Source organism: Bison bison, unplaced genomic scaffold (assembly GCF_000754665.1).
Source record: "Bison bison bison isolate TAMUID 2011002044 unplaced genomic scaffold, Bison_UMD1.0 scf7180017864473, whole genome shotgun sequence".
Taxonomy (NCBI): Eukaryota; Metazoa; Chordata; class Mammalia; order Artiodactyla; family Bovidae; genus Bison; species Bison bison.
The window spans coordinates 7,083,765-7,090,681 of NW_011495034.1; the positions used below are offsets into that span (position 1 = coordinate 7,083,765).

General features: G+C 38.6%; 1 non-coding gene across 1 annotated transcript; it reads left to right on the forward strand.

The window, feature by feature from the left end:
- The first annotated feature begins 1,613 nt into the window (after nt 1–1,613).
- Nucleotides 1,614–1,685, forward strand: TRNAC-ACA. Its single transcript has one exon. It is a non-coding gene; the product is annotated as a tRNA-Cys (tRNA).
- Nucleotides 1,686–6,917: the final 5,232 nt, after the last annotated feature.

Here is a 6,917-nt window from a genome sequence, read left to right on the forward strand (position 1 = left end):
ATCTAGAAGGTAAAAAGTAAATGATGCAGGCTTATCAAAATGTTTGTGGGTTTTAACATTGATGATATTTTCCAAGTAAGGAAAAAGTTGTGACAATACTAACAGGTCAAGGGGGACTTACTCAAAGCTAACATTGTGTTTTGTGTCTCAGAGCTTTCTACAACATCCAGAGAGTCCCATGGTTCGATGACAGAGGGTTTTCTTTCCATCATTCAATAATATCCATGTTCCAGACACTGGGCTGAGTGGCAGTATTCTCGGTTACTCAGATTGCTAAAGCTTAGCTCCTATTGCTAATTTTCACGTTAAATTAAGACCTTTTCATTTTGCAATTAACCTTCCACTATGCTATTTGTCACAAGAACCCCTTGAGTGCTGTGATGACCTAAAATCAAAGACATACTAAAAATTCACATTGACCAACTCTGGATAATAATTTTTATTAGTTGTCTGATTGCATTCCAGAATACAATTAACTTTTAAACCCCTTTTTAACCTTTTTAAAGCCTTTTTAGGAATATGTCAACTTCCAACCCATATCAATCTATATACACAATAGCTAAAATTTCAAGTGAAAAAGGGACATATCACCTGTCTGGATCTAATTACGTTTCACTCATCCAGGAGGCAAGAGACAACTGATAAAAAAATTTTCCAGACCTTATTAGCCAACACTCTATATCCAATGACTGCTTAATACAGATGTGATGAGGGCAACAAGCTTTCCTAAGGAGGATACTTCACCATAGTACTACAGGAACATCAGCCTCGAATGCTAAATGAATGAGGACAGAACCACAGGTTTCCATCCACACCGACATGAAGAGATTGACTAGAAAGTAAGAGTGTGTGTCCATCCCACCTGAACAGGAATACTTGTAAGAGAAGGACTGTGTGTGTAATAAGAAAGAGCAAATTCCAATGAAGCACACATAATCCTGTATTAAAATACAAGGCAGTGAGGGGACATCTCTGCCAGTCCAATAATTAAGACTGCTCTTCACCTGAAGGGGGTGATGGTTCCAACCCTGGTCAAGGAACTAAGATCCTGCAGGCCACATGGTGTGGCCATTTTCTTAAATTTAATAAATATATATTCAATATATAATTTTATTAATTTATTTTATTAATATAAAATTTGCATTTATATATATATATCCCTGGTGGCTCAGATGGTAAAGATTCTTCCTACAATGCAGGAGACCCAGGTTTGATCCCTGGGTCTGGAAGATCCCCTGGAGAAGGGAATGGCTATCCACTCCAGTATTCTTGCCTGGAGAATTCTATGGACAGAGGCTACAGACCATGGAGTCGCAAAGAGTTAGACACAACTGAACAACTAACACTTTCACTTTTCACTTTCGTATATATATGAATGACATATATATATATAGATAGATATGAAATACACACACACACACATATATAGGGTATTGACAATTACTATAATCAACCTATATAATATATGACACAAACATATGATTAAAACCATCCCTCCCAAATATTACTTAGGAAAATGTTTTACTTTTATATTATTTTGATGCTAAATATTGCCTTGTCAGGAAAACCCCACCTAAGATAACATTAACTTTAGTCACCTTGTCCTGAGGACTTCCCTGGTGGCTCAGATGGTAAAGCGTCTGCCTACAATGCAGGAGACCCAGGTTCAATCCCTGGGTTGGGAAGATCCCCTGAAGAAGGAAATGGCAACCCACTCCAGTATTCTTGCCTGGAAAATCCCATGGACGGAAGAGCCTGGTGGGCTACAGTCCATGGGGTCCCAAAGAGTTGGACACTACTGAGCGACTTTCTTTCTTTCACCTTGTCCTGAGCACCCTCTAATACTGCTACATTTTTGCTTTTTGAATTTAACACCACTTATCAACCTGGTATGTGCTTATCATCTATCATCTCAACTAGTTATCTTCATCAGAACAAGGAATTTTTAGTTGTTTATGCCAATTTCCAGTGCTGAAACAGCACATAGTAGGCACTTAATAAATATGAATCAAATCAATGAATAATTTAATACTTTATAAAACCTATGACACCCACAGCTTATTACTTAACAGTAAATATTTTAAAATCATGTCTTATCACAACATGACTAACATTCTTTTTTTTAATGATGTATTTTATTTTTTTAAATTTTTTTAATTTAAATTTATTCTTTTAACTAGAGGCTAATTACTTTACAATATTGTATTGGTTTTGCCATACATGACTAACATTCTTAAATGATCAATATTGCTGAGGAGTGGAGAAAAAAATTAAACCTAACACATAACCCTCATCTTGCAAATAAGAGTATTGAATTTCAAAAGGAGTAAGTTAAAAAATAAGTCAAGGGCTGATTTGAGCCTTCCTCTTCATGTTTCTGTGTCCTAGGTTCGTGGCAATGAGAGTCCCCCATAAAATAAAAATGTGGGCATATCCACTTCAGTCGTGTCCAACTCTTTGCGACCCTATGACCATAGCCTGCCAGGCTTCTCTGTCCATGGGATTCTCTAGGCAAGAATACTGGAGTGGGTTGCCATGCTCACCTCTAGGGGATCTTCCTGACCCAGGGATCAGATTGAACCCACCCACATCTCTTACGTCTCCTGCATTGGCAGGAAGGGTCTTTACCATTAGTGCCACCTGGGGATACCATCTTCATATTATGTTCCTTTAAATTCATTTGCAATAACATGACTCTATTTTAACTCTTACTTCTTTTTGTTTTTCTTAACAACACATTAAAATGTAGCACATACAAAAAACCACCACGTACATACCAGCCATATGCTTTAAGAAAATAAAAGATGAGAAACTCTGCAAATACAGTTGAAATCCCATTCAGTGCTCCCCATTCCATTACCCTCGTCCTTCCCAAAGAAGGCAAACACTCGGCTGAATTTGCTGTGTAGCTTCCAGTCTGCCATCTATATTTTGACACCTAAGCAGATCAGTATTGTTTTGTGTGTTTTTAATTATATGAGTAGTATAATGTACATATCTAATTTCTTATCACTTTACATTTTGTTTTTGATATTATATATTTTTCAATAGATAAATAATACATTTTAATCAATACATGTAGATTCATCATACGATGGAATTATTCATTTTTCTCGTATATCCCTCCATGAGTTAATGTCTTCTTTCCATCATTTCCTTTGGTCAATTCATTTTATCTACCTGATATTTTATGAGGCAGACACTGTTGGTTGGGTAGTCCCAAGCCCAATCCAAATCCTCTTTTCTTGTACTTCTCTCCACTAGAGAGTCTGAAAAAGCAAAATCTTCCTGTTTTCTAGCTTCCTTCGCATCTGGGAGAAGCCATGTGACATGAATCTGTCCCTCTAGACACTGGCAGCTATTTGAAGAGTGGACTCTGGTAAAGTTTTTGCTTTCCTGAGACACAGGGTAAAGATCCTTGGGCACCTTTCTTTCCTCCATTTCCTTTTGAATATGAGCCTATTACCTGGAACTTTGGCAGGTATCTGGAAACCATGAGGGAAAAAATATAAACAAACAAAAAACTGCATGGATGCTGGCTTTCACATCTTTGAGCTAGTGCAAACATGCCATCATTGATGTATATATAAATAAGTTCTCTTATTTGTGAGAAAATTCAAACTCTGCCATTATGATGTTTCTGTATACTTGGAACTGAAAATATCATTAACCCACAGCCTTTTCTTCACCATTATATTTACTTCCATGTCATTATATTATCCCTTCACTTCAATAGATCTCACTTTTTAATTGTGCCCCCTCCTACTTAGAAAATATGTGTTCTACTTCACATCATCTTATAAAGGCAAAATTCTAATCATGCATAAATCTTTGAAGGAGGAAAGAGAATGGTTGCTATTTTTAATAGAGTAGTAATCACAGTAAGCCTCACTGAAAAGTGAGCAAAACCTGAAGATGATTGATAATTTTGAAAACCGTATCTTATTTTTTCGGAAGATATTGAGATACTCTTAAAGTTACTTTGTAGTGGTACTTCACCTATAGGTGAAGGCAAGCCAATCTTTTTCAGATCAGACACTATTTATGTATTCAGACACTATTCAGTGAGAGACCAAGAGCTAGCAGAAAGGAGACTTACAAAAGAGTAGAAATGGGGCTTCCCTTGGGAGTTCACAGCCAAGGAGAGAGGGGGAGAGGAGGTCCTAGGACCTTGCAAGGTGCCAGGCACGACACAGATGAATGTGCAAGCCCTATGACTTTGAGGAGAATGAAGGTGCATGGCTCCCTAGGACAGTAACCGATTGCATCCTGGCGGATTTAACCCCTGACTTGACATTTCATGATGAGCAGAAAATCAAGAAGCAGGTAGGAGCATTCCAGAGAGAAAGAAAGGCATGATAAAAGATAAGAAGCACCCAAGCACCTAAAACGACTAGTTTTAGGCAACTAGTCGTCACTCATCATGAAGGAAGCAGCCTCAGTGTGAGCCACAGTGTACAGAAGATGCAGGCTGTGCTGATTGACAAGGGAAAACCTCCTGGGGAAGCTGGGACCCAATTCCATAGGCACAAATAAACGAAGAATCTTAAGCATTAAAAAAAACAATCAAATGTCCTCCAAAGTAGTTTTAAATGTGTTCAGATAATACAAAAAGGTAAATGTATATATTTAATATTCTGCAGATACCAAGAAACATGTTTAATTTCTGAGGAATTAAGTATATACTAGCTTCAAACATCAATTTTTAAGTTGCTCTGCCCAGACTTGTGGTTAGCAGATGCAAACCATGACATATAGAATGGATAAGCAACAAGGTCCTACTCCTGTACACTCCAGGGAACTATATTCAATCCTGTGATAAACCATAACAGACAGAATATGAAACCATAACAGAGTCACTCTGCTGTGCAGTGACTTAGGTAAACGATGTCCTTAATATTTTAATTGTTAAAGCATAAAATCATAATCCAATTCACATTGAAAAATTTCACAAGATCTAGAACTGTGCAATGTCACTGAAGTAGTCCTAAAACCCAGAAATTAACACAACATTGTAAGTTAACTATACTTCAATAAAAAAAAAAAATGTCATGTCCAGATGGAATCATTGGGATCACTATAAGTAATCATGTGCCTGGCTCCCCTTTTTGCACATGTGATTTGATTAATCAGAAGCCAGAGAAGCTTCACCCACTGGCTTTCCCCTTGTCTCACAGGGAAGATTCTTCATTTCCTGTTCACAATGCTCAGCTTCTTTTCCCTCTCTTTTGCCTCACAATAATGATATTCAGAACACATCTGAAAACAAAGGGCTGGGCGAGAATTCCAACAGGTGTAATTAATGTCAAGTGCTCCTGCAAGTGGCGTTGCTTTCCTGCTGCCTCTTCCACCTGCTGCCTTTCGTGGCTGCCTTCATAATTCCGAGTCCATCTGTTGAAAATGTGCATCCAGAATTCATCATTTTACATCCTGAGAGGCACCTGAACCCTCTTGTCCTCTCTTGAAGTGAGCTCTCAGAGAGTCACTTTATAGGCACAATTAGTTAAGTGTTGTGATGCCACGGGGATCAAGCACAATGGTTACGCACAGTACTCTTAGTATTTCAAGGTGGATTGTTCATATTCAGAGAGTTGGCTCAATAAAAAAAGAGAAAAGCACCCCAATCCTGTAGTTAACTATTTTGCTTATAAGGCTGAGAAAGTAAAGAATCTGCCCGCAATTCAGGAGATCTGGGTTTGATCCCTGGGTTGAGAAGATCTCCTGGAGAAGGGAATGACAGCCCACTCCAGTATTCTTGCCTGGGGAATGACATGGACAGAGGAGCCTGGAGAGCTATGGTCCATGGTGTCACAAAGAGTCGGACATGACTGAGCAACTAACATTTTCACTTATGAGTAGAAAGTATGTACTAGGGATTAATTTTATATTTGTTTATATATGTGTATATGTATATAATTCCCACATACATGTTTATGTCTGTGTGTATACACACACACACACACACACACATATTTTATACACAGATACTTTTGTCACCATCGTATGTAACATGGGTGATGATACACTGCCCATGTTAAACTGCTATGTTCACAAAGTGGAAGTGAAAAGCCAGTTAGGATTCTTCCAGTGCTGCTGCTGCTAAGTCGCTTCAGTCGTGTCCGACTCTGTGCGACCCCATAGACGGCAGCCCACCAGGCTCCCCCATCCCTTGGATTCTCCAGGCAAGAACACTGGAGTGGGTTGCCATTTCCTTCTCCAATGCATGAAAGTGAAAAGTGAAAGTGAAGTCGCTCAGTTGTGTAGACTCCTAGTGACCCCATGGACTGCAGCCTACCAGGCTCCTCCATCCATGGGATTTTCCAGGCAAGAGTACTGGAGTGGGGTGCCATTGCCTTCTCCATCTTCCAGTGCTATTTCTGACCAAATGTGCTTCAAACATGAATGAGGACATTAAAAAATAAAATTCTGATAGGACAAGGCAACAAAAAATAAGATACAGACTAATAGAGTAAAAAATGGGGTAACAAGGGTCTTAACTATAGAAATGGCATCCCTCCTCACTTCCCACCCACAGGACTTCGTACTTACTAGCTGGCTACCCAGTGATCTCAGCTAGGCACCATGATGTGAATCAAGAAATGAATTATATTCATAGCTGATGATAATGTATGACTTTTATCCTTGAAGAGTATTTGCAATTTCAGAAAATTCCTTGAGTTGCAAGGGCTTAAAATTTATACATGTACTCAAAAGCATTCAATGTACTTCTGATAGTGGAGCTGGAGTTGGCCGGGAAGGTAGATAATACAGTTATTTGAGGGAAGTTATGAGGAAGGTATTCCAGTGCTTCTTAAAACATTTACAGCAAAAGTGCTGCCTCTTCTAGTTACACATAAGAGGAGTGTTGACTCCTAGCTGGACAAATACTCTTTGGTGAAAGGGAATATAACATATTG